This window comes from Pantherophis guttatus, chromosome 7 (genome assembly GCF_059756535.1).
Source record: "Pantherophis guttatus breed Tessera chromosome 7, ASM5975653v1, whole genome shotgun sequence".
Classification (NCBI taxonomy): Eukaryota; Metazoa; Chordata; class Lepidosauria; order Squamata; family Colubridae; genus Pantherophis; species Pantherophis guttatus.
Genome location: NC_142069.1, coordinates 27,103,607 through 27,114,180, shown reverse-complemented (window position 1 = coordinate 27,114,180; position 10,574 = coordinate 27,103,607). Strand labels below are relative to the sequence as shown.

The following is a 10,574-nucleotide window of genomic DNA, read 5'->3' as shown; positions in this document are numbered from 1 at the left end:
TGTCACCCCTCTGTTGGAAATTGATGGCTGTTATTCTGCTAACTTAAGTATGATCCAATATGGATTTGGCCAATGTGAAACTGGGTAACTAATAACAGAATCAGCGAACAGCCCTTGCTGTGAGTACAGCTTTTCCCCTCTCAGTTATGACTATCCCAAATGCAACTTCTAACTATAATCTTGGACATTGCAAATATGTACCAAAATAAAGTATGTTTAATTATTCCATTAAATAAATATGACTGATAACATAACATCATAGCAAATTCCCTTTCCTACATATGTACAAAGAATAAATGTAAAGATTAAAGTACCTGCAATAGAGAGTTCAATTATAAGAAATTAAAACTGCTAAATTTTTTAATTCTTAGAATGGTGAGTTTGTTTTTCTGCCCATAAAACTGTGATGCAGACTGGGTATGCTGAAAATTGAAGTTCTTTTGGAACTTCATTCAAATGCCCTTCCAAAATTTTTCATCAGGTTTGTGGGCAAAAAAATCAGATGGTGTAATGCGGGTGTCAGCAACCTGTGGCTCCAGAGCCGCATGCAGCTCTTTGGGCTGTCTGCTGTGGCTCCTTGTTGGGTGATCCCACCACTGGCTGCCCCTGTTCCTCGCCCTCCCCTCCCAGTCATTCCTCGCCTGGCCTGAGAAGGTAAGGGTGACAGTGGGGGATGGAGAATGGCCAGGGCAGAGACAGAGAGATACAGAGAGAGGGGGAGAGAGAGAGAGAGATACAGAGATACAGAGAGGGAGAGGAGAGGGAGAGAGAGAGATGTCAAAAGGGTTTTGTGGTTCCCGGTGTTTTTAAACAACTGATTCTCTGCCCTAATGACCGGCTTGATAAGCATGGCTGGGGGTGGTGGTCATGTGACTGGTGGAAGTGAGTGACATGGAGTTGGCCATGCCCACCCAGGTTTTGTGGCTCCCGGTGTTTTCTTTTCTGTGGGAAATGGATCCAAATGGCTCTTTGAGTGTTTAGGGAAGGGATGATGCTGAGGAAATAATCAGACAAGAAGCGAGATTTTGTTAATGTAGCCTTACAATAAAGCAGAATTAGTTCATCCAGCTGTATTTCCTGTCTGGTTTAGTTGCGAGAGCTGACAGATGAATAGTCTCTGCAGGTTTCTCTATGGGAATTTATTGACACATACCATGTTTCCCCCAAAATAAGATCCGGTCTTATTTTCTTTGGGCCCCAAAATAAACAAAAGGGCTTATTTTGGGGGAAACATGATTTCAGGGTGATCAGCCTGGCTGGGCACCGCACATAAGAGCTGGCAAACATATGGCAACTGATGGTATCTGGCAGCAATTGCAGCCCACTAGTCCCTTAGTTGACACACTCTGGGGCTCTGCAGACTGGAAGGCATGGAGTGGAAGGCAGGCAAACCCAATGCACTGCACAGGCTGCAAGCAAGCCGAGAGATGCGAAAAAGAGCCACCCGCTGCCGCCTGCTGCTCTGGCAGCTCACCATTTGGCTTTCTTTCAGCCCACGCAGTGCATCTGGATCGCCTCCCTCCTTCCGTGCCTCTGTTTCTGTCTACTGCCGCTGTCACCATGTGAAGATGAGCCTCCCATGGCCACCCACCATTCCAGCCCGCCACCACTGAGCTTTCCCGTGACTTGTGTGGTTCTTCCGATCACCTGACTTCCCTTCCACCATGCCTTTGCTTCTGCCTGCTGCTTGCATAGGTACTCAACTCACCTGTGCTGCACGGGCTGCAGCTGATGCCAGACACTGTCAGCCTACGCGTGCTCACTGCCTATGCTGGTCATGTCCACCTCCCTTTACTAGGGCTTATTTTGGGGTAGGGCTTATTAGGTGTGTAAATACCAGGAGCCCTGGTAGTGCAGCAGACTAAAGCACTGATGTTGACATCAGCTGCCTGCAATTATTGCAAGTTCAAATCTCACCAGACTCAAGGTTGACTCAGCCTTCCATCCTTTCTAAGGTAGGTTCATTTCATTTCATTTCATTTATTGGATTTATATACCGCCACAGTGAACAGCCACAGAATAAAACACATAAATACAAAATTTAAAAACAGAATAAAACCGAATTAAACAATTTGGCCGAGACAAATTTAAAACACCCAATAATTTTAAAAACAAATTAAAATTTACATTTTAAAGGGGAAAGATTTAGGCCAGGCCGGCTTGATGGAATAAAAAAGTCTTGAGAGCACGATGGAAGGTGCGCAGATCCGGGATCCTCCATATCTCTGGGGGGAGCTCATTTCAGATAGTAGGTGCCCCCACAGAGAAGGCTCTCCCCCTGGGGGCCACCAGTCGGCATTGTTTGGCCGACGGCACCCGGAGGAGCCCCTCTCTATGAGAGCGTACCAGCCAGTGGGAGGCTATTGGTAGTAGCAGGCGGTCCTGTAAATAACCAGGTCCTAAGCCATGGAGCGCTCTAAAGGTGATAACCAAAACCTTGAAGCGCACCCGGGAGACCACCGGGAGCCAGTGTAGCTCGCGCAGGAGCGGTATTTCATGGGAACACCATGTCGCTCCCATAACCACCCGCGCGGCCGCACTCTGCTCCAGTTGGAGCCTCCGAGTGCTCCTCAAGGGGAGCCCCATGTAGAGAGCGTTGCAATAGTCCAGGCGGGAGGTGACGAGGGCATGAGTGACTGTGTGTAAGGAGTCCCGATCTAGAAAGGGACGCAACTGGCGAATCAGGCGGACCTGATGAAAAATCCTCCCGGTCACGGCCGTCAAATGCTTTTCTAAAGACAGCCGTGAATCCAGGATGTCGCCCAAGTTGCGAGCCCTCTCCGTGGGGGCCAGCGATTCACCCCCAGTAGTCAGTGATGGTGCCAACTGACTATATCAGGACATCAGAAACCACAGCCACTCAGTCTTGGATGGGTTGAGCCTGAGCCTGTTTCTCCCCATCCAGATCTGCACGGCCTCCAGGCACCGGGACATCACTTCAAGGGCATCGTTGGGGTGGTCCGGGATGGAGATATACAGCTGAGTGTCATCAGCGTACTGGTGGTACTTCACCCCGAAACCACAGATGATCTCGCCCAGCGGCTTTACATAAATGTTGAACAAAAGGGGCGAGAGGACCGGCCCTTGTGGCACCTCACATATGAGAGGCCTCGGGGTCGACCTCTGTCCCCCTGTCAACACAGACTGCGACTGGTCAGAGAGAAAGGAGGAGAACCACCGTAGTACGGTGCTTCTCACCCCCAACTCTTCCAAACGGTGCAGCATGATACCATGGTCGATGGTATCAAAAGCCGCTGAGAGATCTAATAGGACCAGGACAGAGGAGCAACCCCTGTCCCGAGCCCTCCAGAGATCATCAACCAACACGACCAATGCCGTTTCTGTGCTGTACCCAGGGCTGAAGCCCGACTGGAATGGATCCAGATACGTCATTTCATCCAGGTGCTGGGGGAGCTGTCGCGCAACCACACTCTCAACAACCTTCACCACGAAGCGAAGGTAAAATGAGGACCCAGTTTGTGGGAGCAATAAGCTGACTTTGTATAAAATATACAAAAAGTATGAAGGCTATTGCTTAACGCATTGTAAGCCACCCTGAGTCACCGGAGAAGGGCGGCATATAAATCAAATAAAAAAAAAAATAGGGCTAGGGCTTATTTTCAGGGTAGATGCTATTTTGGGGGGAAACAAAGTAGTGTCAATAAATCTATACCTGTACAGGTTGCCCTCACTTAGCAACTACTTATTCAGTGAAAGTGACCATTCAAAGTTACAACAATGCTGAAGAAAGAGACTTATGACCAGTCCTCCAAGTTGTGGCTGTCACAGTGTCCCCATGATCATGTGATTGCAATTCGGGCACTTGGAAACCAGCATACATTTACAGTAGTTGTGGTGTCCCACAGTAATGTGATCACTATTTGTGACCTTCACAGCTGTCTTCCAATAATCAAAGTCAGCAGGGAAGCTGGCAGAAAGTCATGGTCATATGACAACATGCTTAACAATCAGCAGTGATTCATTTAATGACTATAGTCCCATTTAATGACATTGTAAGTTGTTTTACTTTATGACCAAGTCATTTAATGACAGAGTTCCCAGTCCCAATTAAGATCAAAAAGTGAGGACTACTTTTAGTTTGTTATCTGAAAATTGAATATAGGCTTTGCTTTCCAGAAAAGTTTAAAACTCTAGCCTATCAAGATAAATAACACCATACTATAGGGAACTATGGGGAAGTTTATGAATCTTACTTGAAAATAAAGAATATTTAAACCTGTGTCCCAAATTACATGAAAAGAATACATAGTAAGATTAGGTTCAGCTTTACATAATATACTCAGCCCAAATGGTGAGCTACCTGATCGTATTCTGTTGTGAAACTCATCTATTGCGGTTAGTTTAATGGTTTGGTTTTTTCCCCTCTTTTACTAGTTGTGTATAAGATCCTCTTAAAAATAAGAGCACAATGTATTATTTGATAAATCAATCAAATATTTTTAGAAGTAAAAGAGTCATGTTTCTCAAGATGCAATGCAAATTGACTGCTCCTTTGAAAATGGTTGTCTTTGAGGGTTATTTTTTTAGTATTAACTTTACAACAGCTGCATTACATGCTAACAGGATTTACTCATATCACTGTGAAAATGCCCTTATGCCTGATTTTTTTTTTCTGTTTCAAAGGAGAAGCTTGAATCTTACTCAATTTCTAAAGATTCAGTAATCTCTATTGTGATCTAAACCGGTACGGCTGCAGAAAAGAAAATGCCACCACAAAAAGAGGGAAACAAATGAGAAGACCTAACTAAATAAAAACTCACCTCAAGCAATTGTTGTTTTTATGCACTAAAATGCAGTGTTAGCATATTAACTACCAGAATTCTAATTTATCATGTAAAAATAGAACAGAACAAATTTCCTCAACTCAAGCTATTTTCAGACCACCGAACTTTGCTACTGTTGGTAACCCATTCTAATCATTTAAATCAACTCAATAAGGTATTTGTAAAACAAAAACAACTTGTGAGGTCCAGGCTCAAATCTATCAGCTGAATAGATCTTGTGCATTTCTTATCCTATATCAACCCTTTCCTCAATTTTCACCCAGTTATGGTATAGATCTGGGTGAATATTCCAGTTTTCTGCCACATAACTATCTAGTTGCTTTCCCTTAAGCTGACAGAATCCCATGACAGCAATTTTGTGTTTAAAACAGGTGTTAAGCTCATTTCTTCAGAGGTGAAATCGGATGACCGGGTGGGATTAGAGAGGAAGTTATCAGCCATTTTTGATTAAGGTGAGCTCACCCCCTTCTTTCTAATCTCACCATTCAGATATCCCTCGAGAAATACCAAGATCAGTGGAGCTGTTTTCATGTTTTCATTACTCACATAACCCTGATCAAGCTACATGCAAATGATTCCCTGCCACAAAGACAAATCTGCTTGTGTAGCACAATAAGACACAAAGAGGTTGCCAATTACATCTTTCACAGAATGAAAGAAACAACCAGCAGCTGGTGCATTAATTGTTCAACAGTACTAGGCTGCTCAGCTGGTAGTACAGTATATGCTTTAATTCTGTGGCCTTACTGGTTTAGTGCAAGATTGGAACAACATAATGGTACAAACTCTCCCTTACCCATTGCCTCCCAGGCAAAGCATTGATGAATCTGGAAGTCAGTATTTGTTGTTTATATAAAGAATGGGAAGAAAAAGGAAATAAACTCTAAATAAAAGTACTGCCAGTAGCTAAGTGATGCTTATGACTCAGTTCAACAATATCAGTCATTGTTGTCTTCAAGAGGGATAGATAAGTAAAATCCATCCAGTAATCCAAAATTCCAATATCATCACCGTAATATGGGGTTGTGTGGAGGGGTAGTGTTTCCTTCGAGCAATATATTGACTTCAGTCCAGAAATTAGAATATGTGAAAATAGGAAAGGAATGTCATTAGTCTTTAACCAGAAGGGGGAAAAAAAAGATCTAATACAAAGATCTGTTTATTTCCAGTTTCAGTGAAATGAATAAAAAGTATTTAGAATAGAATAATAGAGTTGGAAGGGACCTTGGAGGTCTTCTAGTCCAACCTGGCTCCTGCTCAGGCAGGAAACCCTATACCATTTCAGACAAATGGTTTTATTTATTTATTGGTTCGATTTATATGCCGCCCTTCTCCGGAGACTCAGGGCGGCTTACAATGCGTTAAGCAATAGCCTTCATACTTTTGTATATACCTGCTTAGTAGGGCTTTCGGCCTCCCCTAAGCGGTGTTCTTTTTTATACAAAGCTTATTGCCCCCACAATCCGGGTCCTCATTTTACCTACCTCAAAAGACTGGAAGGCTGAGTCAACCTTGAGCCTGGTGAGATTTGAACTTGCAGTAATTGCAGGCAGCTGGTTCTACTTAACAGCACTTTAGTCTGCTGCACCACCAAGGCTCTTCAAGGTTGTCCAATCTCTTCTTAAAAACCTCCAAGGTTGCAGCTATGTTGTTCATTTTGATACAAGATGTGACTTTTCTGGATTAAAGACCTCTTTATCAGTAATACCTTTTACTAATGTAATTATATATTACATCACCTATACACCTTGTAAAATAGTATAGATGATAGATTTCATATTCACATCCTATTAAAAGGTAAAGTTCCCCTCAAACATATGCGGTAGTTGTTCCCAACTCTAGGGGCCGGTACTCATCTCCGTTTCAAAGCTGAAGAGCCAGCGCTGTCAGAAGACATCTACATGGTCATGTGGCTGGCATGAGTCAATGCCAAAGGTGCACGGAACGTTGTTACCTTCCCACCAAAGGTGGTCCCTATTTTTCTACTTGCATTTTTATGGGCTTCCGAACTGCTAGGTTGGCAGAAGCTGGGACAAGTAATGGGAGCCCACCCCATTATGCAGCACTAGGGATTCGAACCGCTGAACTGCTGACCTTTCGATCGACAAGCTCAGCATCTTAGCCACTGAGCCACCGCATCCCTCACGTTCTATTAGTATGCTCTTAATTGTTAAAACCATATGCACAACCATATGGCAATAGAAAAAAAAAGATGCTGTTCTTGGAAAGCAAACTTATTGTAATGTAACTGAAAAGGTGGAAATCTAATATATAACATCCAGGTCGATACATGTTAGCCTATTGCAGAAAAAGAATGTGTCACCTTTAAAACTAAGGAGTTCTACTGTATTGACAAATATTGTTCATGAACTATATATTGAGTGTGAAGTAATATCTGCATTGAACAGATATATATCTGCATTGAACAGATATATGCCAGTTGAATGATAAAAGGGCCAAACTAATAAGAATAAGGCATGACTTCAAGATAATTTGTATACAGTAAGTCTCTTTCAGATATTGTCTTCCAACACTAGAATACTGGAAACTGAATAAAGGGAGGTTATGATTGGTAGAGCATCAATGTTCTACACACTAATGTCATATATTATACAAATAGAATGAATGTTTATATAAGTCTCAACACAGTTAACAGAGTTAATGTTGGCAACCCAGATTGTGTGAGAAGCTCTATAGGTTGCATGTACACACAATAGTTATCAATTCACCTCTGCTTTGCTAAGATAACTCCAAGATGATTTCATTCCAAGATATGATGCAGTGGATAGACTGCCGGTATATATTTTAGGACCCTCCACCAAATGGAAATGAAAATCTTTCTCAGGTGGTGAATTATCTCTTCATCAAGGTGCTCAAGTTGGCCTGCTTCCCACTGAGCTCATATCTGAAAGGAAGATTCATGGTGCCTGCAGGAAGAAGAAAGAGGATGGAAAGAAAGAAAAGATTTCTCAGTTAGTACAACTCTTTAGAGAAAATAATAGCTTTGTTCAAGCCAGATGGGGGGATTTCATGTGCCATTAAATGCCAATCCTCCCTTCTGTCAGAGAGCAAAGCTTCCCAATAATTTTTTCCCCTCCATCTAAACTCTTGGTATACTTCAGATCATAAGTCATTGTCAATTCCATTAGAAAGCAAGAGAAATGGAAGATTACCCCCCCCATCTGCTCCCTCCTTTATGAACCTGTTGACAAATTGTCTTTCTAAAACTCCCTCGCTCTAATTTCTGTGACAGAAATATGGATATGTTGGCATTGTATATTAATTCCACAACTATCTTCATGGCTTATGAAAGGCTGCTTTTAATCACACTCGCAACACATCTAAGGTTAAAAGTTGCAACTTCTAGCCTGAGATAATTTGTTTCTGCAATTTTCAGCTAGTCCCTCTGTGTTGACTTTTTTTCATCCAAAATAGAAGGGAGGGAAAAATATCCATATGTTCTAAATCAGGAGTTCACAAACTCTGCACTGCCATGATTCCTAACATGATAAATAAATTTCATTAGCACTTTTAATATTTAAAATGTAATCCCAAATTGGTAGCCTTCCAGATGGTGCTGAATTGTAACTCCCAGCAGCTGAGGCTAGCCTGGCTAATGTGGGGGATGCTTGGCACATTGCTTAGCACCATCTGAAGGGCAATGTACCATATTTGAAAGACAGACTTCTATTTCCAAGGAAAACACATTTATTCCCTTGTTGCTTCTGCTTAAACTTCCAAGCCATTTGGTATTGAAGGAAAGTTTAATGACTGTGGGATTTCTCCAGCAGTCTTTTATCAGAAATCCCAGCCACAGTTGTTTCAATTCACTCCTTTTTTACCTCCTTATCCCAAGTGAGGCTCTCATCTTGCAAAAAGAACCAGTCTCCTTGGACTATTTCCTTCCACAAAAGAAACCTTTAAACCTCTCTGAAATCCCTTTCACCAAAGACAACTTCTTCCTCACCTCTTCCATTGACCCAGTTTAGGAGAAGACTACTTGGCACAGTATCAGAAGTTGCCTCCTGTATTCATTCTTCTTAATCCTTTTTCAAGAAAAGAGGATTCCCTCTCCTCCATAATGGTTTTTAACCTACCCCCTCCCAAAGCCCAATGCATGAAGGAGAAAAACCAAAGAGTTTAGTTCTCCTTCTAGTTCTCCTTTACCAAAGAAGAGGTAACAGAAAAGAAGAGACATAAATCCCTGTTGACTCATTCTTCTTATACGTAGGTATTGGAGGTGTGAATCTAATGGCACTTATTTATCATCTCATGATAAATTTGAGTAATACACCATCTCTTTAGAGCAAAGTGGCAGGCCCCTTTTTGTCTATCATTCTGCTACTTTGGTGAGCAAGGAAGGTTGGCACCATTGTTTCTGGCTTTCCCAGCTATGGAGACTCTCACAAGTAGAAGAAGCAGGACATGGTGATATTGGTAGCATCAACTACCACCATTTTTTCTCCTACCACCAAACAGACTTTCCCCATTCTGCTGATTGGGAACACAAGCTGAGAAACTGGCTGCCAAGATACTTCTCCAGATGTCCTTCTTGCCATAGCCTAGTGACTTTTTCTACCTTGTCTAATGGAAAACATAGCAGAGAACCCAGAACTCATCTGCCTTCACATTTGGGATCCCTGCTCTCGTAACCTTTCCTCCCACAGAGAGACTTCAAACTTCATTGTAGGAAAAAGTTGAATGAGGTACTGAGAATGAGTAGGTAAGCATATGAAGCATGGTGATGACACAATGGGTCCAGCATAGCAATGCGATTAAGCATAACTGTCCAACTATAATTTGTGTGTGCAACCAGTTTCAAATCAGGTTATAGTTCCTTTGGAGATCATGAAAACTACTGCTCTAAGTGCACTCTACTAAGCTTCAGATATGACAAGAATCAAATTGCTTCCCATTCCTGCCACTTAAGAAATTCAATTTATCTGTACAGGCATTATTTGCTTGTTTATTATAGTTTCATGAAACGTAAGAGATAAGAATTCTATAAGTTCCCCAAAGATTGGTATAAAATTCTAGATGGAACTACGTAGAAGCATTTCTGAACTAGAGTCTTATACAAATGTTCTTCTTCTTCATTTTATAGTTAATTGCCCTAGAGGTAGGGAACACAGAGCAAAATAAATGCTTACAACCAGGATATTATTGTGAAACATCAACCTCAACGCATTGCAAAACTACAAATGGGAAATGACAGCCCCATAGTCACTGAATGAGAGAGCAACTACTCTCCCCATCCATTTCTTTAATTGAGTTTGCTACATTGATGAGTTAATGTTTGCTGCATAATCAGAAACTCCATAAGACCATGGTGGCACAGTGGTTAGAATGCAATATTACAGATTAACTCATTGCTCACTGCCAGGAGTTCAATCCTGACCAACTCAAGGTTGACTCAGCCTTCCATCTTTCCAAGTTCGGTAAAATCAGGACTCATATAGTTGGGGGCAATATTCTGAGAGGTCAAACTGAGTATGGGTTTGGGGCACATAGTCCTCACCCCACTCCCACCAGAGATCATCTAAGGGTATGATCAATGCCATTTTGCCATCTTATTCTGTGCCAACCAAAATAAGTCCTAACATGCCAGTGGTGGGTTGCCCCCGGTTCAGTCTATAGAAACCGGTAGTAAAACTGGCAGGAGACTCCGCCCACCTGCCACGATGTCATCATGGGTGATCTGCGCATGTGCAGAAGTGTGCGAGCAAGCGAAGCGAGAGCAAAGTGAGAGAGCACGCGTGCTCCCGTTGC

The 10,574-nt window shown here is 42.4% G+C and overlaps 1 long non-coding RNA gene across 1 annotated transcript; it reads right to left on the bottom strand.

The window, feature by feature from the left end:
• Positions 1–7,573: 7,573 nt before the first annotated feature.
• Positions 7,574–9,484, bottom strand: LOC117655783 (uncharacterized). The gene is made up of 2 exons (XR_004588789.3): positions 8,773–9,484; positions 7,574–7,732 (listed from the first exon to the last, which is right to left on the bottom strand). It is a non-coding gene; the product is annotated as an uncharacterized LOC117655783 (long non-coding RNA).
• Between the last annotated feature and the right edge of the window lie 1,090 nt (positions 9,485–10,574).